Source organism: Ochotona curzoniae, unplaced genomic scaffold, assembly GCF_017591425.1.
Source record: "Ochotona curzoniae isolate NIBS_2020 unplaced genomic scaffold, NIBS_Ocur_1.0 contig_1, whole genome shotgun sequence".
NCBI classification, from domain to species: Eukaryota; Metazoa; Chordata; class Mammalia; order Lagomorpha; family Ochotonidae; genus Ochotona; species Ochotona curzoniae.
Window position 1 is genome coordinate 33,416,576 of NW_024464918.1, and position 24,935 is coordinate 33,441,510.

The window sequence follows — 24,935 nt, forward strand, 5'->3', positions numbered from 1 at the left end:
GCAGGTTTTGTTGTCTAGGCAAGGAACGAAAGCAAGAACTTCATAGAAGGAAAGGGTGAGAGCAGGGTTTTAAAGTGTAAACTGTTTTCTTTTTTTTTCACTTTTAAGAGAAATCATTTCAGTTACATTTAAGATGAAGTCCCTTTCTTTCACTTGGTGACTGTAACACCTTTCTGTCCCTCATTATCTCAGCTTTGTTCTGAAGTATTGGATGCTGTCAGCCTGACAGTGTTGGAAAACGGTGAGGAATATGGCACGGAGAATGTGTGAGGCATTGTGAGCCTCTGCTTGGGCATCTATGGAGTGTTATAAGGAGATTTATAGATGCCAGATGACAAACATTTTTCTGAAACCATAAATGCTGCAAACCTACCTTGGTCCTGGGAAAGATTAAAGAACAAACTGTTGAAATATTGGTTGGATGAGCTAAACAAATGAAAATCATTGGGTTTATGAAAAAAAAGCAGAACTAATTTTGGTTTCATTTTATTTTGGGGTTGTGGATTGGGCATGATACAGATATAGTGGTCCCAATTTTTAGTAAAGGATGTCAACTTATAAGGACTCCATGGAGAAATTTGAATTGATAAATAGTTCAGTTATGTAGATACACAACTTACCGGAGATCACGGATTGGAATTAACTTACATTATCTTTGGCCCTGTTCCATTCAGTATTTTCAGTTCATCATAACATAATCATAAATGATATGCAAGAGTGGAATTATTTATCAGATGATAACGTTCAAAATTCAATGTTCAAAATTCATGGGCTGGTACTGTGTACTGACAAACTTAGGCTTAACAGGAGTCCTTCTGGAGCTAAACATTTCTCTGCACAAATTTAATGTGAGTTAGGCAGAGTTTAAGAGGAACATGCTTAAGAAAGCCTTACGAGCAAAAGAATCAAAGTGGTGCAGATCTGTTCCCCTCTAAAAGTCAAACCACACACTCAAGACAAAGTGCCATTTTTTTACATTTCCTTGTGATCTCATTATTTAAGGCATATGTGGCAGGTGTTTGACAAGGATTCAGATTTTCTAAGGCCCTTTATAAAAGTTGAGTTTTACTTCAGAAAAATATAATTGGTGTGAATGTGAGAGAACCTACTTTTGGCAAAGTCTCTCATTTATCATAAATGCATTTCTGCCTTGTCACAGGTTGAGCAAACTCAACTGCTGCTTCAAGGGCAGGGCACAGCCGATGGAGGCAGCTGCTCTGAAGCTCATCTGCTGTCCTGTGGCCAGGTCCACTCAGAGCAGGGTACAGTGGCCAAGTTCTCCTTAAGCTGTGTTTCGAATGATGACTGCACACCTTGGCTGCCTTCAATGTAGGTCGAGCCCAGAGAGTATTTTCCACCTCGCTGCCTTAATTTATGAACCACATATGCAGGAATTCTTGCACCAGATCCTCTCCATGGGTGACTCAAAGCAATGGCTCCTCCATTGGATTTGCTTGGATCCAGGTCTAAATTGTTCTGAGCAGCCAGATACCTGGGGGGGGGGGAGCGGGGGGGACAAAGGCTTCATTCACTTCTCCCAAGCTTGTGTCCTTAAGACCCAGTCCTGCTTTCCTCAGGGCTCCATGGATAGCAAGGACAGGACCAATACCACTGATAGAAGGATCACATCCAGACACAAAGTACCTACCACTCTGGCCAGCGGTGTGCAGTTATGTTTTTGGACAGCATCTTCACTAGCCAGGATAACACCTGCAGCCCCATCACACACCCCTGAAGCCCTTCCCACAGCGATAGTGCCATCCTTCTAGAACACTGAAGGAAGTTTCTGTAATGGTTCAATGGTTGTCTCAGGTCCAGCATGCTCATCTTCTTGCATGGTCTGTTTTCCCTTCCTTGTCTTCACCTCGACTGGTGTCGTCTCCTCATGAAAGTGCAGCATCGTGAGCAGCTTTCCACCTCCGCTGTGCCTGCAGGGGGGTGTCACATTCTCCTCTGTTGATGCTGTGCTCCACAGCAAGGTGCTCTGTCACAATTGGCATGGGGATCTGACACGCATATCTGCTCATGCTTCCTACTTATGTATCTTCCAGCTTAATGTCTGCTCCCGACCTAGTTCCAAAATACGTGTTCCTGTTGCATAGAGGCACTGGCTCATGCTTTCAGTGCCTCCACACCAGACAACCTCAGCATCTTTCACACGTGTCCTAACATCCATTCACAACGGACTGGAATCTGGGGCTGCAGAGCCGATTAATAGTGAGAGCTGGGGGTCTCTCACAGTCTGGGGGTTCCCACTCACAAACCCACATGGCTGGCTAGGTATATGGTATCAGGAGAACCCTGTATGTCATGGCCTACAAACTGTCAGTGATTTTGGGTGAGACTTTGCCAGCAAACAGGCGGCTCTGACAACAAATTCAGACAAGCAGGTGGTGCTGAAGTCCTCTGGAAGACCTCCATAGGATCCAAGAAGAGGTCCACTTGGCAGCCACAAAAAATACACCATGGAGAAGGGCCACTGCTGTGGCTCAAGTTGTGGGGAGTGCAGGATTCCGGTCAGGGATTTCAACGGTGTGTCCACCCTCTTGATGACTTATCTTTGAAAGATTTATTTACTTATTATTGCAAAGTCAGATATACAGAGAGGAAGATCTTCCGTCTGATGATTCACTCCCCAAGTAACCGCCACAGCAGGAGCTGCACCGATCTGAAGCCAGGTGCTCTTCCAGGTCTCCCATGCAGGTGCAGGGTCTCAAGGCTTTGGGCCATCCTCAACTGTTTTTCCAGGCCACAAACAGGGAGCTGGATGGGAAGCAGGACTGCCAGGATTAGAAGCAGCATCCATATGGGATCCCGGCACATGCAAGGCGAAAACTTTAGCCACTAGGCTACTGCACTGGGCCCATGATGACATATTTTAATTGGAACACAGACCACTCTAAGGTGTCAAAGAACAATGTAAATGGCGAAAACATCCGTCTTATTTACTTTTATTCCTTAAATATAGGGTCAGAAGTTTTATATCAGTACACAGTACAAATCATCTAGTCAAGTGTAGTGGTACGAAGCAGACACCCAGTTAGTTTGAGCGTGGTGCACACTGAGCTATCCAGTCAGTAAGAGCTGCATCCTGTGTGATATCAAACAACCGAACCAGCAAACGGGTCCTTGTAGGTGCACATGCAGAAACCAACTGGGGCAGTCGGCTTACGGGTCCTTGCAGGTGCACGTGCGGAAACCAGCTGGGGCAGTCGGCTTACGGCAGGAACTGTGAAAGAAAAGCCAGATCTAACCTTGGAATGGGGTAATTTCTTGTGATAAGTACCCTTCACTCACATTCCTGGGACTTTCCAAGAAGCCAAGGTCATGGACACGTCCCAGGGAAGGTTTCAGGAGACCTAGCCTTACTGTTACTATTTTTTATTGTCTGGGGGAATCACATTAAGATACAGCAAAACAAATTGCCTTCATTTTTTTATTCCTATCAGGTAATAATGCTCTACATATTTTCAATGGAAAAATTGTACATTTATATATATAAAATTATGTGTATTTTATGCAGATGCCATAGGGGGAAAAATCTGAATTTTGAAGCGGCCCATTTCTAGAGTTACAAACCCAAATCCTGCCTTATAGTAAGGATGTTCACAATATTTTGACTTGCACTTTTTTAGTTTCTTTCTCATTTGAAAGAGCTTCATTTAAAATGTAATTTGGAAGTAAATGCTAGCCACTTAATAACACAAAAAGGAAGAGAGGGGTTAAAAAATAAAACCAAAACACAGCAATGATAGATTTTGTCATTCCAAAGTCTATAAGGTAAAGAATTAGCAACCAGAAAGGGTATAGAGTTACATGTCCTTTTCTTGCTGGCACCACTGAAAGAAGAAAGAGAAGCTGGAAAATGAAAAGAATAAGGTCGTTGCAGTTTTGTGGCTTGGGTTACTAAGCACTTACAATAAATAAAGCTTAAAACACAGGCACATCATCTGAGATAGCTAAGTATTAAAACCAGAAGGAACCTTTAGGACTAAATTGCTATTTTTCCAGAGACAGATTTAAATTATTTTGTAGGAATGAAGTTATTTTTGTAGGAACAAGGTACTACAGTGATTTGATCATCTGAAGCAGGCATATTTCTATGTTTTAGCTACACCACTTGCAGAATTCGATTGGTTGGCTGATAACACAAAACCACTGAGTCATTGGGAACCCAAAGAAAGGGTTCAGTTCATGCTTTCTGTTAACTCTGCTTTTTTTATCCATAGGGGCCATCTTGGTCAGAGATGATATAAATTGGAAATTCTTCTAATAATTACTGAATCTCCCTTACAGGAAATGATTAGCAGCTTGGCACATAGCATGCAACTTCAGGTTATATAACACAGGGAAAAAGACTAACATGTGTTGTGACAAGAATGGCAGTGGAGTTGGTGATTCAAGTGACATTTTCGCTAGTGTAACTACTTATTGAGGTGACCTTCTGAAAGCATGGTGAAGGGAAGTGCAGAAAGAGCTCGGAAACCTGACTTCCATGAAATTAAATATTTTGACAACGAGCAATTTCAAGGACCAGTTACTCAATGGAAAACACCAATGAAGAATCTGTCAGGACTCCTTGTCAGAGAGAGAACAAAGGTGAGAGGCATCCTGGAGTCAAGATAACCTTGTCACCTCTGCTTCTGACTCCGGGGAAACCATGGCGATAGCATGTGGCCGTCAGCTGTGCTGGCTTATCTCAAGAAACTTTGTTCTCACCAAGTGGAAATATTGTAGGGAATGGATGAAAAAAATTCCCCACAGAGAAACCACCAGACTTATTCTTGGATTTTCAAGAAAGAAAGGATTACAGACAGCACTCTGAAAAATGATGAGAATGTTACCGTTAATTAAAATTTCTTTATTTCCAGATGTTTCGAGGCATTCAGTTTCTTAGAAACTGATAAGTTTAATAAAGCATCTGTAGAAGTCATTAAATTCAGTGGAAGACAGATGAAACTTTTGCTTCAACTAAAAAAAATTAGTGCTTGGCAACTCATAATTCTCAATTCTGCAGTCCTAGGAAGATAAGGAGGCAGCAATATCAATCAGTATATGTTTTGGATCTTGAGGGCCAATTGTCTCACGCATAAAGCAGATAATTTTAATTAAATCTCCGGTTTTAATGTTTGGAAAATCCTGAGATACATATACAGGAAATTGTATAAACTATAAATATACAATAAAAGAAGTATTTGTGAAGTCAATTCTTGGAATTTCTCCCAGATCACAAAATGGAATGTGATTAATACCCGAAAAGTTCTCTGTGTACCCAGCCATGTCACAGATTTTTTCCAACTTTAGTTACAAGCATCATGTCATTTTCCTTGAAAGGTTTGCCCTCTCTGTAGACATGTCTAAATAATATGATTTAGCTTTATATCTATTGTTTCACTGCAGATGGCAGAGACACACCTAGCAGGGACACACAGACAAGCAGAAGTTGGCCAACTTCTGAAGCCAGGAGCTGAGAACTCATTCGGCATCTCCCATGTGGGTGGCAGAGACCCGGCCAGGAGAACTGCCCCCGCTGCTGCCAGGGTGCTGGGCAGGAGGAAGCTGAGCTGGTACTTGGACACAGGTGCTCCCACGCTGTCTGCTGGTGTCCTAAGTGGTGTCTTAACTGCTCTGCCCCTATGCCGGCTCATTTTGACTGTGTGAATTACCGGTATCCTGACTTCATTAGTCACTGAGTCTCTCAAGAGTTGACTCTGTAACTGTGCCCGTTTAAGAAGATTCCTTTGTGATATTCCAGATCCCATTACATCATAGGCAAAATCCCTCTAAAATAAGGCCCTTGGTATTGTCAGAAATTAAACTCTGAAATTAAGCAAAATAATTCCATACATGAGAAAACTTCCTTTTAGAATACAGTTAGGTGGCATGTTATTTTGTATGCTATTATTTGATCAATTTGTTTTTTTTTTACTTTATTTATGTAAGAATAGTACATATGAAATTCATCCCCTTGTCAGAGTTTCAGTTGTACAATGCAGTATATCTGTTGGCATAATATTTTACATCTGAGCTCTAAAACTCATTCTTGCATAATTGAAATCTTATAGACATTGCCCCATTTTCCCCTCCCCAAACTTCTGGCGGCCAATGCTTTGCTTTTTGCTTCTACGTATGACCATTTTAGATACTTCACATATTTGAAGTAATCACTACAAATGGCAGATGTTGAAGTCGTTCAACTTTGAGCCACAGTTTTCTGTCACATGGCTTGGTGACACAAAACGTAGGCTAAATTTTCACACCATTAATTAATCTGCATTTGTCTGTTCATCCTATTCATCCCATTCATTTCAACAATGACCTCACGGGGAGATGTGTTCTCTTGCCAAAAGCCAAAATACACATGCTTTTGGTTATTTCTGGCAGGAATTTCAGTAGGACAAAAGTGTCATTTATGTCAGGAGAGTTTCTCCCTTAGTGTTCGTGCAATATTGGGAGACCTGAAGCTGTTGCTGGTAGCCCCAGACATCCCAAGATTTATTTCAATTCAGATTTCAGGAATCAAAACTTTGCCAAATTGGACCCTCTGGATTGCTTATAGTCTCAGTGCCACCAGCCAATAATGACCCAACTTTGTATTCCTGCGAAGTTGTTATCTCCAAAGCATTGTATGCAAGTGACCATCACAATCCTTATAAAACTCTGAGAAGCAGATGCATCAAGCTTATTGAAGAAAATGAGGGGAAAGGAAATATTAAATAATTTGCTCAAGGGAACAAACACTGCTCATCTCCTTGGTGTCTTCATTGTAACCTACCGTAGTGCTTGATCCCTGCAGAAGTCAAAGGCTGAGGATTATGTGCCTGCGTAGTGAAGGCTGCTTCTTTAAGGAGTATGGAATTATAAACCTCTCCTCTGTGCCACAGATTAACAATAGTCACAGTTCGTTGTTCCTCTTATTTGGAGATGGGGTATATTCTTCTGGGTGGTCCTGAATGACTTAACCAATAGCATGGAGAAGCTCTGTGCCAAAGTAAGTTCATAGGAATGCTGCAGCTTCTGTCTGGATGCCAGAGGAAATGCTCTCAGAGCCTCAGGTCATTTTACGAGGGGTCTGACCACTTTGGAGAGACTGTGTGGAAAGAGCCTAAGACTGAGTGGAGATGGAGGGGTGACTAGCTGAACCCTGCTTTCAGGCAGCCATTTGCACCCACATGTCACCATAGACTCTCTAGCTTGGTCCTCCTGCCAGCTAATCGCCCAAGGAGCAAAACAGTCAGCAGCGGGGACCTGCTTGGAATGTGATGCACAAAACCATGAAATCAAAGTAGTGTTTGTTATAGCCATGTGTCAGTAGATAACCAAGGAACTCGAAAGAAGCAACACTAAAGAAAGCGTTACCAGACTCAGTATGAATCTGTCAATGGAATCCTAAAGAGCAGGGCTCTCCTAATACTCTTCCCATTCCCAATTATTTCCACTTTATAAATGTAGGTGTTGCAACGAATTCTGGGTCAGAGTGCAGATGTGAACTGCGTATCCCTTAATCTCTAGTTAGCCATTGTTCCACAAACATCACTTAAACCTCACACTGCCTACATCAATTCTCTGGCTTCTCTCTTCAGTGATGCTGAAGTCTGCTTTAAAGCAGATCTCCCAAGGCCTCCGCTGTTGTCAGCAGTGATGTCAGTATATGGATTCTGGACCCTTCAGTCACTTTGGCCTCATGGTTATTCAGTATCCTTTGATACACTTACTGTATCTCCATTTCTCTTTAGCCAGGCACTGACTTTTGTCTTTGACCTAATTATTTCTGAGATATTGTCATTTATTTGTTTATTTGGAATACATATTTTTAAAGTTTATTTGAAAGGCATGGTGACAAAGAGGGAGAAATCTTCTATCCACTGATTCATGTTCAGGTAAAAATCCTCTCTTCATTGGTTCAGTTGCTGCAGTGGCCAGGACTGGTCCAAATTCTTTGATTCCCTCCACTCCTTTACTTATCTAGGCACATCAGCAGAATAGGAAGTACAGAAATCAGGACCTGAACCATTACTTCCATAGAGGAGTGAACGTCACATGGGTTGGCTTAATCTGATGCACCACAGTGTGGGCTCCTCTGAAGAATCGTTTATCTCATCTTCATTTTGATGCTCTGATCACAGCATGCTCTCTCGTGCCCTTGAACAACCTGAGTTCTCCAAGATTCATCTTGGCTTTTTAAAAATATTCTAACTATTCTATTTCTTTTCAAGCATCCCTTCACTTACTTGAAATTGATGACTCATCCACATTATGAACCAAAAGATGAAAGATCTTTCTCTGTCTCTCCCTTCTCTTCTCTATACAAATCTTTTAAAATAAATAACTCTTTTGAAGAACATATTTTGGATTCCGAGTTAAAAATTACATGCAGAAAAATAGCCCAATCTCAGTATGTCCAACATAATGTGAATATGACTATACCTTTTCTAACATCTGCTCCTATAGGTCAGTCCGGATTCTCCTGTGTCTTTAGTGTCTTTCATCTTATTTCTCTTTTTCCAGTCTTATCACCGCCCCTGAACAATAACCACAGATATCCCCCCACCCACATCCAACTCTCCTCCTTCCCCAGGATATTCTTCCTTCTTTCTCTCCTGCTGCCTAACTAAGATCACTTCTCGGTCTGTAATACTGGCTTTTCCCTTCTTCCTGTTTGCTGACACAGCCACTCCTCCCCTACAGTTTTATTCAGTTCTGACCACATGTTTACTGCACAAGCTCCTCTGCATGGACAGGAGTGGAATGTTAATCAATGAAAAGGCTGTGATCATCATTTCATTTTTTTTTAAATCTGTGATAGGTCTGAATATTAGCCCTTGAAGAATTTGTTGTAGTCTGGGTGTGTTCACGGGATAGAACTGATTCCAAGTGTTTTCAGAGAGATATATAATACACTTGTTAACCAGACACTGGAATACGGGAAAGGAAAAAAAATGAGATACGAAGGTATCATGCAGGAAAGAACTGTTGGAAGAAGCCAGGGGAGATAAGAGAAGGCTAATCTATGAATACTGAAGCCAGCTCCACAGGCCTGAGCTCCTAACACCTGCAGATTGGTTTTTGGCAGCTGATGGACGGTTGCAGAAAGAGGCTGATTCTATGTGACCCAGCCACAAACTGGAGTTGTTTTACTGCTACTCCAATCGCAAACTTCTGCCAATGAGATAAGCAGCACTGCTAGTGGGATACTCCTGGGAAAAGAGTGAACAGGAAAAGTTCCTCTTCTCCGGCAGTCATCCTCTAGCACTTCCTGCGGCAGAGCCTGATAGAGACCAAACGTATGTCTTTGATACTATTTCTTTGGATTTCCCCGCTTACAGAAAAATTGGTTCTATTCCCTGAGTTTCAGCCCATAGCCTACTTTGTCCATTATACCTTCCTACCTAACGTGACTGTCTCAGATTCCCACATTTCCTTATTTTTGTTCTTGGTCTTCCATTAAAATGAATTATAACAGTAATTCACCTAATGAGTCCCATGTTCAATGCTTGGCAGCTCTGTATCCTTGGGTTAGTTACTTGAACTGTCCGAATCTCAAATTCATCCTGTGTTGATTTAGAGGCACAAGATGTTTTTCACAACCTCTGCTTAACAAAATCCCTTAAGTGAATAGTTAAAAGAGGGCTGATATATTAAAAATATACTCAGAAAATGCTACAAAATATTTAAGGGTTAGCTGGCTTAGTCAGTTTTTGATGAGTTCGAAGTAAAGCTGTGCCATTGAAAGGACTCGCTGTGAAGTTGTTCAAACACAATTGAAATGATAAATGTATTCTTATCTTAGTTAATAATATTGCATTCCTTTCAATTCTTTAAGAAAATGACAGGCTGAAGCTAGCAGCTTTTTTTTTTTTCCCAAGTATGACAAACTATTAAATCTCTGGCCATTGAGTTTTACTCAACAGTGTCAGATGTATGTTTGACAATAAAAGTCAGAGCCCTATCATCTATGGCTTTATATATTATAAGTAAGTCAGGAAAGGATTTAGCAAAGGTTAAAAGATGATGTAATTTATTGTTATGTTTTGCTTATAATACACATACCTAGGAGCCTGTCAGGAGAAAATAGAAAATCCTGATATTGCTGAATTTGGGAGATCCAAAAAAATCCCAGGGATTTGTTAGTTAATCTTTGGTCCTTTCAGAAATTTGCTATTAATCATTAGAAATAGAATTTTTCTTCCTGTCTGCAGCTGTTTCAGATTGGAACTGGTGGTGCCTGGCCAAAACCTGGCTCTGTAAGAGCCTGCTGCATTCAATGACAATGAAAAAGAGGGCAGGAAAATATTGCCCACTTGGCAGTAATTTGCCTGCCTTTTTAATTTTTGTTATGGGCAGAAATGGCTTCAGTGAAGTCATGAAAATTTTGTGTAGTCTAAAGGGAAATAAGTTTTCCTAGAAGCCTAAGCCATTTCTCCAATATGGTGGCATGGGGTGAGAGGCTGGGGTGAAGAAGAATTTGGGGGATAGGCTAGAAAGGGAAGGATGTCAGCTTTGAAACTTAAATGCTAAGTATGTAGTTTAGCAAAGTTTAAGTTTCCTTGCTGTGCTCCTGAGTTTTTCAAGAATGAATTGTGTCTTTCCAAAAGCAGGCTTACTCTCTAGTAATTAGGATATAATCTAATCTTCTACAAGGACTACATCAGGAAAATAAAGGTACTATTATTCTACATGGCTTAAAAGTGAGTGGAAATTCTCCCAGTTCCATCAAGATTGGCTTAACCGCCAGTGTAAATTGCTCTTATTTGGTTATTGATGTCATATGCTAATGCTTTTGGAAGCCAAACAAGACAACAGTTGAGCTCTGAGGGAGGGAAGGCATAGGTCTCTGGTTGTGGCAAGCTGTGGTTCACGAAGTTTACTTTACACTTTCAGCCTCAATTTCCTCAATACTGCATAGACTTCAGAGTGTGAGAGTTCTGTGAAGTACCTAGGGTCAAGAGGCACCTAGTGAGTGATAACTAGCTCTGTTGTTGTGCATGTATGTAATTTCATACTATTTTTTTACTGAAACACCATTTTTTTTTTTGCGAAAATAATGTATGTTTTTGAAAGAGAGCAAGCGAGTGAGAGAGGTCACATTTATCCATTCACTCCCCAGATATCCAGTGGCCAAGATTGGGCTGGTGTGCTGCCTGAAACTGAGTCCAGGTGCCCCTGTGGGCCAGCCCTGCTGTCTCCCCGGCTTCGCATTAGCAACAAGGAGGACTCAGGAAGTGGGCTAGAGGTTGACCCCAGGATGCTCATGTGGCACGTGGGTATCTCCATCAGTGCATTGTTGGTAAACACCTGCCCCTAAATGAGCATTTGGGCTATTATTATTATCAAAAGAACAGATTTCACACAGCCCATAGGTGCAGTTACACACACTTTAAAAAATACTTCATGTTTCCTAAGCATCCGTGTCTGAGTTATAGGTTCTAAACAGATTTTTGATAAAAAGGTAAAAGCATGCTTCCACAAGACTAAATTGGCAGAAGCTTAATGCAGACCTGTGTCCATGGAATAAAGAACAACGTAAAGCACCAAGTACCCACTTCCGGAAAGTCGGCACCCACTTCCACTCCCAACTCACCCAGTGCTCTCAGCCCCACCCAGGTTACTTCTGCCTGCTTGCCACCATCAAGTCAGCAGCAAGCACAGAACATCTGACTTTATCTTGGGTCTCGGATATTTGTAATGTATTTATAGAGAAAATAACCAAAATGACCAAGTGGTGGGATTAGGAAGAAGCAAAAGTATTAAGACAAAGAGGCTTTCTCAATGCGATCTTTATTTTGAAGCGGGGCTGGAAATTACAGAGTTGCCGCTTGTATTTCGTGAACCCCCTGAAGTTAATTGAAGCTAAATTACATAGTGCAAACATAGGAGATTCCTAGGAAATGTTTCCCGCTTGCTCACTATAATGTTTTATTCTGCATGCCAACCTGAAAAATGGCAGAACTGAATGCAGTTCAGCCAGGTCAGAGATAAGGTTATGTGATATAATCCTTTACAATTTAAACACTCCCTCTTCCTTTCCATGTCCTGCAGTTTCAGGCCTGATGAGGAGTAGCTAGGAATAGATGGGGTGTGGAATAAGCAGGGGATGAGAATCTTATTTTTTTGTCAATAGCACCATTCTCTGTATTCTGTTTTGCTTTACGTTTGTGTCATGGAAATAAAGACCAAGGGGCTGCTTCACCGTATGACAGAAGAGTCAAATCTTAATTCTCATTCTGTGGCTTTCCAAAATTGGCTCCTTGTTGATTTTTAAAAAATTATCCAAAGACATTCATTCTCACTGGAAAGAAGTTTTAATCACATTGAAGTTATTTTTCTCGCCACCCTCAGCACCCTCTCCTTACCCCTCTCGTTTTTTTTTTTTTTAAACAATCTCCTTCTTTCTAATCCCATGGTTGACTGGAAAAAATGAATAGATAGATTCCTACAGGACCCAACTAGGGGCTTTTGATGATACAGAGGGAATCCAGATGTTCCCCCTGCCCCCGCCTTCTGTAGAAGGTTGCATGGAATGTGTTGCTCATCATAATGTGCCTCCTAAAGGAGAGCTTCCTCCTACAACTTTACAGGTGACGTGGTGTAAACTTTCCACCTTTAGTTTTCAAACAGCAGCTGAAAAGCACATGTCTCTGTAAGAACATGCTACCCTTACTGAGAAGACTCTGCACATCCTACTAGGCATACTGGCTCCATCTCATGATGAGACCATGTAACAAAGACAGGGCTGGTGCCACCTGCCATACCAACACCCCATCCAGGCACCCATTCCAGGCCTAATTTCTCCAGTTCTGCCTTGACTCTCTGCTCATGGACCTGAGAAGGCAACATGGGGGTGGTCTTTGTGCTTGAGTCTCTGCCCATAAGCACAGGAGGCCTGGGCAGAGTTCTGGGCTCTTGGCTCCTGACTTTATGCTGATCTAACTCAGCCACTCTGGCCATTTGAGGAGTGAATCAGCAAATGGAAGAGCTCCTCCCCTCTAACTCCCTGGGCTTTTTCTGAGTCTCTTCCCTCTTTGTAAGTCTTTCAAACCAATTAACATCGTTTTTGTTATTCTTGCTTAAAAATGACTCATTTCCAAGACGATTCTGTTCTTTTTTTTTTTTTAGATTTATTTATTTTTATTTGAAAGGCAGATTTTACAGAGAGAACAGAGACATCCTTCATCAGAGAGGCATCATTCATCTGCTGATTCACTCCCCAAATGGCCACAATGGCTGGAACCAAGCTCATCTGAAGCCAAGCCAGTAGCCTTTCCTGAGTCCCCCACATGGGTACAGAGGCCTGTTCTTCAGCCAGCCTCAGCTGTCTTCCCAGGGCATAAGCAGGGAGCTGGATTGAAGTGGAGCAGCTGCAGCGAGAATCTGCACCCAGGCCCCGTGTGATAGCCTCATGCCTAAATCCTCACCTTGCACCCCTAGCAAGGAGTCTCTATCTCTCCTTCTCTGTAAAATCGGCCTTTTCAATACAAAAATAAACAAATCTTAACCAAAAAAAAAAAGCATCAGTGCCCATATGGGAAGGCAGTGCTGCAGGTAGGGGATTAACCTGATGAGTACACCAGCCCTGACCGTTTAGTTCCTTTCCTGTCTATGCATCCTTGCCTCTGGCTGGTCACATGGACATACTGAACTTGCTGTTCACTTTTGGTGTCCTCTTAGGGGAAGGCATATAGGTGACAGATAAGGTTACTTTTTGACAAATTCATTTCACCCTGAAACTTTTTTTTTCTTGTCTCCCAAATGATGTTTCAGAGTTGAAATAGGCTGCTTTCTCCTAGCATTTTTTTAATGTTAAAAAATTGACTTTTATAATTAGTTACTGAAATGTGTTTGTGACAATGAGTACACACATTCACAAAACTCGTGTACACTGAATTCATAACTCCCGTTCACACTGAACAATCTGCTGACGCTGACAACTACTGTCTCGTAGCTCCTCCACCCACTGGGAAATGACAAAGTGAGCAAGTGGACCTTACCATGTATCTGCAAAGTAAAAAAAAAAAAAAATGCACAGGCTAAGAGAAAGCAACTGAACTCTAAGCTGTAGAAGTATGAGCCTGGTGAGTTTTTTTAAAAATGAATAAACCTTAAGGAGTTCCAGAAAATAAAAAGAAGGAACAGAGAGAAAATCCCTAAAGTAGAATCCTCCTGTGTGAGAAGAGAAGTTTGAACAGAAACATTCAAAAAGTAATGGAGTTTAGTAATGGAGTTCAGGAGACATGCCTTGCTGAGTCCTCGCTTAATGGATGAATGAAATTCTGACATTCGAGACCTGTCTTTGTGAATTTCAGGGCAGTAACTATCTAACAACAACATAGCTGGTAGCCTATTTTTCAAAAATGTTCTTTGTAAAAGTAGGTTAATAGTACTAGTGATTCTGCAGATAAAAATTTGAGAAATGGAAAATTGGTTTAAATTTTGTATGCTTGCCTCACTTACTATGAAAATTTAATTATACTATCCTTTTTACTGGAAAAAAGAGAAAAATTAAAAGAATGTATAAACTATCTGAGATAAAACCAGATCTCTTTCCAAATTGTTCGGAAAATATAGGTTACGTTTGAAGAATAAAAGGTTTCAATGATTATATTCTGGCTCTGCCAAGAGTGCAAACACAGCGGACAGTTGAATTTATGGGACTGTCAGTGTCATTTTACCTAAAACACAACTTTCCTCCCATATCTGTTCTCACCCTCTGAGATAAAGGATTAAGATACTATTCTCACTTTCTGGGATAAGGGATTAATAGTTCTCCACTGTTATTTCTCATTCTTTATAGCTCTATTACAATACTCCACTGAGACTATAATATTACATGTAAAACTACGAGAGAAATCTCATCAAAGAATTAATGAACAAAATAATGTAAGAAAAGTAAACTTCATGAACCACAGAATATATTTTAAGAGTCTTCATGACATTTACTTAAAAACTTTATATGACTAGAAAAAGAATACAAGAAGACTCCATAGAAAGTGGTTTTTGTAGCAGACGTGTCAATCACACAGAGTAGCTTGCTCCAAACCTTCCTGAGATCCAACCATGACCAGCTGTGTCCGGGACCCAGGGACTCTGCCCAGTCATCACAGCTGAGGGGGTCAGAGTGGACAGCTGCCAATCTACAGATGGGTAGAAGCTCATGGCTTTACTGAGAATAATAATAAGAAGAAAAGCTCTATCCTTGTAATAAGGAAAGTCATTATCTAGACCTGGCTAATGTCCTTTCTCCCAGGAGTTTGACCTTAACTGGGACAAGAATGAAGTGGAAAGCACAAGATTGGAAGTAGCTGGAGATGGAGGGAAGCCAGTGCAGTCAGAGCGGCTGCTGAGTGGTTACTTGACTGGGCTTCAGAGGCAGCTCAGGTACCAGTGAGACCACGCTGAGATTCCTGCCAAAAATCTCTCGCTTATTGCCCCATTCTCCTACAATAAATCCTCAATTGAAAGAGTTAGTCTAGGGAAGTCATGGCTCCTTGCAGTCAGAATACACTAAATCAAGCAGAGATTGAGAGGACCATCAACAATTCAATCTTCCTGAACAGCGTGGTTATGCAGGGCACTATGGTAGGCCCAGGGAATGCCAAGAAGAGCCAAGGATGTGTGTGTGTTCTAACGGGCTATAGAGCAGCACAGCACCAGGCATACTCAGTGTCCTCGCCACCCACACACACCCTGAAAACCACAAACCCAATGGAGAGGGAGTAGGAGGCCAGGGCAATAGTTAAGGATGCAGGCTGTGGATACCCATGTCCTGAACAAACACCAGCCAACTCTGCCACCTGTTGGAGAACAGGTATTTTTTTTTGTAAGCTCTGTTCTCGAAGAGTGGTTCCCTGGCCAGGTGCTTCAGCCGGATTTAGAACTCATGAAATTCTCTGGTTCTGCTGTAGACCTACTGAGTCCTAAATTTGGATAGCAACAATGCATTTTATATTTATATACCCCACAGGGTATTGCTGCCACTGAAGCTTTAGAATCAAAGCCTCAGGATTCTTGTGACATGTCACTTTAGAGACTCTGTATTCATGCTGTGTAATAATGGGGCCCAGAGGTGACAGTTAATTCATTATTGTTGCTGTTGGAGAAAGGAGATGGCTGCTTCTGTGGTGGGTTTGGGGGGGCGTGGATGGGACACATGAAAAAAGAAGGGGTCATTCTAGAAAGTGAAAATACGTACAGTAATTTCAAGGATGAGTAACTAGAGTTTCATCCGACATTGAAGCCTCATTGAGTCTGGACAATGGAAGTAGAGAGATCTGGGTTCAGGTTCCAACGTCAGTGCCTGTAATATTTGATGAGTTACTTCACTGGAATGAATTTGCTTGACATCAGGATAGGAGTTCTGATAGAGAATTGTCAGAAGAATTCAAGGTGATATTATACATCATATTTGTCAACAGAATGTTTGGTATTAGCTAAATATTACTGTTTTCTGTCATTATGAGGACATGTCAGAAAGTTCATGGAAAATGAAATTTTTTTTGAAAGCCATGCATTTTTTTTCAAAATACATTTTTAGGAACCTTATAAAATATCTTTTATACGTATATTTTGAAAATTATTTTAGTCAAAATCAATGATTCTGTTTTACCTGAGATTTTTTAGATAGTCTTTGTTTATCTAATCATCATTTCTTTTTCTGTTTATGTTGATGAATTTGTCTTCAATGGCCAGATCTTCCTCATGCCTAAGATCATTACTTTAGTGTCTTCTCATTGAGGCTTAACTAAATTAATGAGCACCTCCATCCGTATTCTTTGTTCCCCTCTTCCCTGTGAGAGATAGCGAGAGCTCCCGTGTGAGTCACTCCCCAGTGTCCACGGCAAGTGGGAGGGGCCGTAGCCTGATTTCTCACGTGAACCATCACCTCCTGCCTCCCGGAGTCTTTGGCAAGAAGTAGGAATTGGATCAAACCGATGCCTTCCGATGAAGGACTCAGGCCTGTTATTAAGCAGCATCTTCACCACCAGGCAAACACCCACTAGGTCATGTCTTGGAATCACAGTTATCCCTTTCTTTCTTTCTTTTTTTTTTCTTTTCTTTTTTATTGCTTTCTTGCTTTTTTCTCTCCATTTCTATCTCTCTCCAGTATGTTTCTCCAAATGAGAATCTTTGAGTATAGATTTCAGTTACAGCAGTTCCTGTCCAGGTTGTTGTGAAATGATAATTTTTTGTTTAATAGCAATACATTTGCGTGACTAATTGTTGTAAGTACCAGAGGAGTTATAGATACAAATGAGACTGAAAAGTAAGTACTCTGTTTAAATCAAACCACAGCCCTTCTCCAGAAAATCAACACCATAGCAGTCGCATCTGTGGTCAAAGGCCAGCGATGAAGGGGCTGTCCGGAAGGGGAGGAGCACACTCTTCCTTTACTCTGTGATGACTTGGCAACCTGTGTGCTCCATTTTAACACATCTCTGCCTGCAGCTTCTTTCCTGCGTGGTGAATCCCTCAGGTGCATATGCACGAGACTTCATGGGAAGGTGATCTTTTCTTTTAGTAGACTGAGATGTTTTAAGGCCTTTTAAACTCTACTGAAATTCCTAAAAGTGTAGAATTCTCAAATATCCAGCAAGGGCCTTTTTGAAAAGCATATCCTAAAGGGAGATACATCCTACTGTGACTGGGAATATTTCTTCTAGTCTTCTATTTAGAAAATTTGGAAACATTATTCTAATAAATGCAGGCTAGTGCATTAATATTCATGAATCATGCTTTTATGATTAGCATAAAACTGCATGGTTAATTTCCTCAAAGTTTAAAACATGGAATATATAGTTTTTTTTAGCATTTTTCTAAAGAATGGGATTAAGATACCATTGTTTTAGAAGTTTGAATAGTATTATGAGAGAAATATGAGGAAGGCTTTTGGTTGTGAAGTGAATTGTTTGCAGACACCGTCTTGTCCTCCACAGCACGCATTTAAGTGGGCATGTGCAGCTGACATAATCTAGGGCTCACATCAGAGGTGTTACCGTTAGAAGCATGAGGCCACAAAAGCATTGTTATTTTGCCTGGGAAGGGACTTTGGGGAACAGGAGGTTGGCAGAGGGTGTTGCTGAGACATTTTCTGTCCTATTGAAGAAGCCAGTGGCCAGCTTTGCTGTTAGGCAGGTGACCAGCTGGTCTAGTTGTCAAAAGTGGTGTGCAGAACTATCAGACTTGAGACTAGGGGATGCTGGTTCCCTACTGGAGTGTCAGGCCCTTCAGGGACGGTCAACAGAAGCCAGGGCCGTGTGCTCCTAGGCTGCACAGCTCATGTAGTTGCATAAGGTAGAAAGCAAGCCAAGTCCAAGTAAATAAGGAGTTGTAAGGCTGGTAGAAAAGACTCCTTCCAGGGGATACCGTTGCTGTTCAGTTGCAATTTACTAGAGGTATTCAGGGAGGGCAGCCTAGGAGTGCCACATCCTCCAGGTATTTTTCCAGAAATGTTGAAAATTTTTCATGCAAAAAAAATTATTAAAGAAATTTTTGTGTAAGAAAGAAATAAAACCCCCTGATGTTTAGTTGCAAAGGTTATCCAGAGTGCTTTAGCCGTCATGCAGAGTGTTCCTGTTCTATAGCTGCAGTAATGAATGGGCTCCAAACCTGGTAAGAGAGAACACCAGGATTTTTTTCTCTTGCAGTTTTGAAGGCCAAAGTCCCAAAGTAAGGTATCGATGTGGTTCCTTCCTTGTCTTTGGGACTGACCCTTGAAGTTCCCAGAGAGAAACCTCTGAACCCTTGAATACCCTCTGGCATGACTGTCTTGTTTGATGTAGGTGGTGAAGCTTTGTGCTACCCTGTACCTGACTGACCAGAGGTTTATGTGAGCCTTGTGCAATGCGATGTATGTCTGGGGCATTGGCCCATCCTGAACCAGTGTCATTTTGTGCAGTGTTAAAGTCAGTTGTAAAGGCATTGCATGCCGAAGTGACAATCCCCAGCATGGACCCTAGACAGCAAGGCTTGAGTGAGCCTCCCTGGTTGACTGCACTTGGCACATGCTGTTAAACTTTGTTCCTGGGAGAACCAAGCTGTCTTGGGACTCTCTAGGGAGAGTTCACCAGAAGAGTATGGTTGGTTTCTCCTGGACTTTGTCTCAGTTGCTCATTCAGGAGTGCTGATTTTAGCCTATACCCTTCCAATTCGGAGTCGTGATGCAATTGTAATTCTTTTTCTGAGTCTTGTGAGTCTCTCTGGGGAACTACAGAGCCCGCTTACGGACACCTTCTCTAAGCTCCTCCTCCCCTTGTTTTTCTGATCTGGATGCTCATCCACATCCCCATGTTACACATCACTCTTGTGAGGCTTTCTGAGTTTTGTCATGCCTTTGGGAGAGCCCAGCTCTTTGTTTTGAACAATGTTCTGTCATGTGGTTTTTCTGATGTGTTCTCATGATTAGATTGAGGTTGTACTCTTGGGGAAGACCACCACAAAGATGATGAGCTCTCTCTGGTGAATTAAATCAGGAGATATTTATGCTGATGACTCTTTAGTGGAGATTTTAGTCTTAATTACCCAGTTAGGGTGGCATGTTCTAAATCTCTCCAATGCAACGTTATTTTTTCCTTTGTAATTAATAAATATAGTTTCTGTGCAGATCCTTTGGGAGTGTGCAAAATCATCTGATTTCAAATATTAAGAATATTTTTGAGAAGCAGCATGTGAGTTCCTCAAGCTCACCAATTTGGGCAAAGCAAGAATGGAGGGAAGCTTGACTACAGGCAGGGAAAGACAGTGGAAGTTCAGAAAGCAAACTGCTGCTTAGCGTTAGCTCTGGGCCTTCCAAGCACTGCCCAGGAGAGAAGCTGAGATACTAACTGCCAGATTTCTTGGAGCCAAGGTAGGGATGCCATCCGCTGATTTGTGGTTGTATTGACAGTTGGTAAAGATTTGCACTGTGAGCGGCTGAGACACAAGGATATGTTGACGGCTCTCCTGAGAGGAGCTACCAGCATGGCTTCATTTCCAAGCCAGCTGTGCTCTCATGGAGCTTCAAACCACCCATTGGGCTGTCATCCCTTTGCCATGTAATGCCACGTAATGAACCTTTGACCCCCTGAGTCCTAGAGCAAGCTGCTGTCTGCACCAGCAGAGCAGTCCTAGGTGCATCATGACTTCTGGGCCCCTCTAGTGAGAGGGCAGAGGAAGAGAAGAGGGTAATTTCAAACCTCAGCATGATTGTAGAGGGAGGCTGAAGAGTGGAGTGACCACATCAGGGTTTGATTTTCTGTTTCTTTTCTTTGCGATGCAGGTTCTTCCCTATTATTAAGAATAATGATGTATAATCCTCAAATAAATACCTTTTCTGTTAATATAATAAAACAGGTATTTTGTGACTTTGATTTTGTGACTTTGAGCCTTGAAGAAAGCATACATTTTGATAAATCATTCAAGAGACAATTGGTGTACTCCACAATAAATATTTTGGATTTGTTTCTTTGTAATTATCCTTTAAATTTTGGGGAATTTATACATAGAACTGCAGTCCCGAATCAAGCTCTCAATTTTTATTTTGAAGCTTGAATCATGATTTTAAAAACTTAACAGATTTTTAGCTAGCTGAGCTTTACCAACAAAGACATATACTTAAAGGGACAAAGAGGAAAATTAGAATACTCATGGCCCAGGTTTTCCTTCCAAATAGCTTGATAAAAATGGGTTCCAGTGACTAAAAGCTGGAAAGTTACTGTGGGAATAACAACTCCGGTTCACACTAGAGATCACAGATGTGGCTATGAGAGCTTTGGTTATTTCTTTTATTAAGAAAATGATTACAAAATGTAAGTTCTTGATGTCACTTTAATTTCTTGAGTGATAGCTTGGCAAACAAAGCTAATAGTATCATTCTGGATGCAATTCAGCTATCTGATGAATCCAGAATCACGATTTGTTTGCTCTAATTCCTTCTTTTGGCTGAGCTGATGAGTTAATTCCAAGTGATTGCCATAACGGCAAGCATCACGAGCCTTGTCCTGCTGCTGGGAGGCATGTTCTTGGCAAGGAGAGAAGCCCACATCTGTGCCGTCTGTAAGCACGTCCTCTTTTTCTTATGCTTTCTCTCTGAGACTTTTTTTTTCTATTTCATTAAAGCTAACTACATATCCAGTTGGAATTCAATCCCTGTGGACTCAAATACTTGCATTTGGATTGATGGATGATTGAGAATTTGAGTTTATTTTTGGCACATTCTTTTAGGCAGCTTAAAGTTCCTAATGCAATACCTGTTCAAGTTTATGTTTCGGTATTGTAAAAAAAAAAAAAAATCTTTCTTTTTTAAATTTTATTGTTGTTGACATTGTATTATGTGGTGCAGTTTTATAGGCGTGGGGATTCCCCCCACCCCTTCCATACCCCTCCCCCCATGGTGGATTCCTCCACCTTGTTGCATAACCATAGTTCAAGTTCAGTTGAGATTCATTCCTTGCAAACACATGCCTAGCATAAAGTTCAGCATCTTATTGTCCAGATAAGTTCAGTGGCCTCTTGGGGAGACCTTCTCTGGTCTGAAGGTAGGGCTAACAGAGTAAAGATCCGGTCAGATAAAATCCCCAACAAAATTGTCATTGATACTGTCTCAACCCAGATGTTTCGAAGAATGGAACTTGCATTATTTTTAACATATTGTTTACCCAATACTATGTCAATCAATTAATTCCATAATGTTGTATATTGATACTGAGGTCTTGTTGGGGCTTTTAACTGACCGGATCTTTACTCTGTTAGCCCTACCTTCGGCCAGAGAAGGTCTCCCCCCAAAAAAATCTTTGACCAAGATAAAAAAAAATTTTGTTATTTTCTGTAGAGTCATTGAATAAAATTTCTTTCTCTTCTCTCTCCCTCCACTTCTAGCCACTCCTTGGTAGACGAGTTGTTTGCATTATACCTACACTTTTAATTTTTTTTTTTTTGCAGTGAAATTTAACTGCAACCTCTGGAATGTCACTAAATAAGACTGTTTTCATTTGTACAATAGAGAAGAAACAATAGAAATAATTTTGAAAGTCTTCAAGTCCTGATATCTTAATTCAAAAACTTGAAAATAGTTGATTGAAGTATTTAGCCTGTGCTGTCTTTATTTTAGCTTCCATGATCTTTTAGTGTTATATATTCAATGATGCCCAATGTAAATAATTTCTTTTTTTAAGTAATGATGTCATTGTAACTAGGATTACAGAAACGTGGCCCTAAGCAACTTACGTTTTATTTACCTTTGCAGATTTGCTGGTATTTTTTTTTAATGTTATTGGAAACCATGTCATCAGAAAGTATACATTATTTTATACTTACAATGGTTTTAGAATTCAGGGACTTGTTAGTAATAATTTTAAAAGTATGAGTCCCAAATGGATCATAACATGTCTGCCCTCCATTCTAGTGTATGCTCATATAGAATTATAGACTACAAATATATAGTAGAAGTCACAAAGATTTATTTTTAATTTTCTTGAATATTATGCAGACTTTGCTGTTTGTAAGCCACCAAACTAATCTGAAAAGCTTAAGAGTCACTGCAAAGTAAGGCATAAAGGGGAATGAAAGCAGTTTAGGTCATTTTTTTTTTTTTTGCAAGAAACTGTATGTGAAAAAAATCACGTATTTAAATGTTTTTTTAAAATGCTGACAATAGGTAATTTTGGAAAAAGAAATCTAGAAGTAGAGAAATCTGGAATATTTGAGGGGTTTTGGATAAAACTCTATGAACCGGATTCAAATATGGTGGAAAGGCCCGGGAGCCAACCCAGAGATTTCTCTCTTTAGGAAGAGATGCAGTTGCAGCATCTGGCTTGGAGCAGGTGCCAGGTGAATCCTACCTGCAGTGTCACAGCTCTCTCGTCACACAGTCTGTTAGGGACCATGCAGGCGGCAGTGAGGCGGCAGTGACAGCCAGGGATTCTGCAGCATTTCCTCCTTTCTGGCATTCTTTGCAGCCTTGCCTGTCTTCCATTCTGTGTTTTGTCAGGGCGAAATCATCTCACACAGCTCCAATGAAGAGGAGAGTTTGCTTAGCCGATTTTTGTGACCCTGTTATTTTGCCTCAAGACCAGTGTTTTTGCTTTTCGTTTGTTAGTCACCTATTAGTATTTCTTAAAGGCTGTCTGATTGAACATTTGTTAGTCACCTGTCAGTATTTCGTAAAGGCTGTCTCATTGAACACGAGTAGCTCTAAAACTAGGAGGATTCGTCATCTGCTAATAGTCCTAAATATCTCCTTGAATACTTAGATGTAAATATATGTTTAGTGGACAGACCTTTAGATTAGTCGTACCACTGTAATATATTCAATACACCAACCACTCTTTGGCCTAATTACTTTTCTAATGGCCAGCAATACTGTTAGCTAATAAAGTCAGAACACTGCAGAATTTTCTCTTATATCACCCCCACCCCATGTGAGGCAAAATGCCCCCAGAACATATGATGCTTGTATGCAAATCACATCCAGCAAAGAGTACCACTTGTTGTCACTTCTATGTGGAACACAAATAAGAATGTTGGTGGATTGCGAAAGAACATCTTTAAAGTGTAACCAAATTGAAGGAAAGGGGAAGGAATTTATAGTATTTCCCTTCAAATCAGATGCCCATCTCTTAAAGCCAAACGCCTGAGTTACATATGAGCATTATAAAAAGACAATGACTAGAAATTTCTACAGGGACTAGTGCCATGGTACAGTGGGCAAAGCCATATCCTGTGGTGCCAGCATCCCATGTGGACATGCATGTTATACTTAGCTGTTACACTTACAATCTAGTACCCTGCTAATGTGTTTGGGAAAGCAGTGGAAAATGGCCCTGCAGCCACATGGAGGGCCCAGAGCAAGCTCCTGTCTCCAGATTGCACAAGCTCTGGCCATGTGGCTGTTTGGAGAGTGTACCAGTGGATGGAAAATCTCTTTTTGTCTCTCCTGCATTTTTCTCTCTATAACTCTGATTTTGAAATAAATAAATTTATCTTAAAAAAAAGAAATGTCCCCATAAAACCAAGTTCTATGAAGGACAATATCTTCTTCCCTCACAACAAAATAACAAATTTTAAAAGGTCACAAATAACTTGAAGCTCTGAAAGTGGAATGTGAAGATAAATAATTTAGCTGTGCATAGAGCAGAGTAAGTAAAACACCCCCTGTGAGCATTTGTAATCCCAGCTCTGCCCTTGGTGGGTTGGGAATTGGAATTCATATTGCCTGTGTGACTTGAAAAAAAAATACACAGAAACTAAGAAGTTGAAAGCATTATTTCAAGTGCTCCTAGATTGACAGTGCCCCCAGATTCCTGCCAGAAGCAAATGCGGAGCCTCTTGGGAGATAATAAATTTTAAACCCAGGTTTCAAAGAGTTCTTTCAGATTATGGTTCAAAAGGACATGATCTCACCATTAAAAAATCACTAAGTCACAAGGAAACAAATTATTAAGAGTGAGAATCAGGGAACTAATAAAACACAGACTCAGATTTTCTAGGATTGAGATATTAGAGATTAAAACTATAGAATACAAAGAATGCATCGTATGTCCAAAAGAATAAAGGAGAAAAAAGTAAAATAAATATAAAATCTGCGTGGTCACATTTAAAAGTGTAGTGTATTTTTAAAAAGCTAAAATATTAAGTTAGACACTCATTAGAATGACTGAAGAGTTCATTTAACACAGCCAAAACCAGATGGTCGCTTGGGCCACCTGTCTGAAGAAAGCATACATAGTACAGAAAGAGAAAACTTGAAGGAATTATTAAGAAATGTGAAAAACAGACCAAAAAGGAAAATTCAAGGCATACTTTTTTTTTCTTCAGATCTAATTATGTATTTCATAGGCGGAAAATGAGGGTGATGTTGTTTGACATCATGAGGACGTGTGCAAGAGAGAGGCAGCACGTGGCCAGGCAGGGAGCTGGAAGAACTCTCCCACAGGGCTTCACTGGAAACCCAAGAGAATGCCTTT

General features: G+C 40.8%; 1 pseudogene; it reads right to left on the reverse strand.

The window, feature by feature from the left end:
- Nucleotides 1-1,224: 1,224 nt before the first annotated feature.
- LOC121152469 overlaps nt 1,225-24,935 on the reverse strand; it is a 48,786-nt pseudogene continuing 25,075 nt past the window's right edge.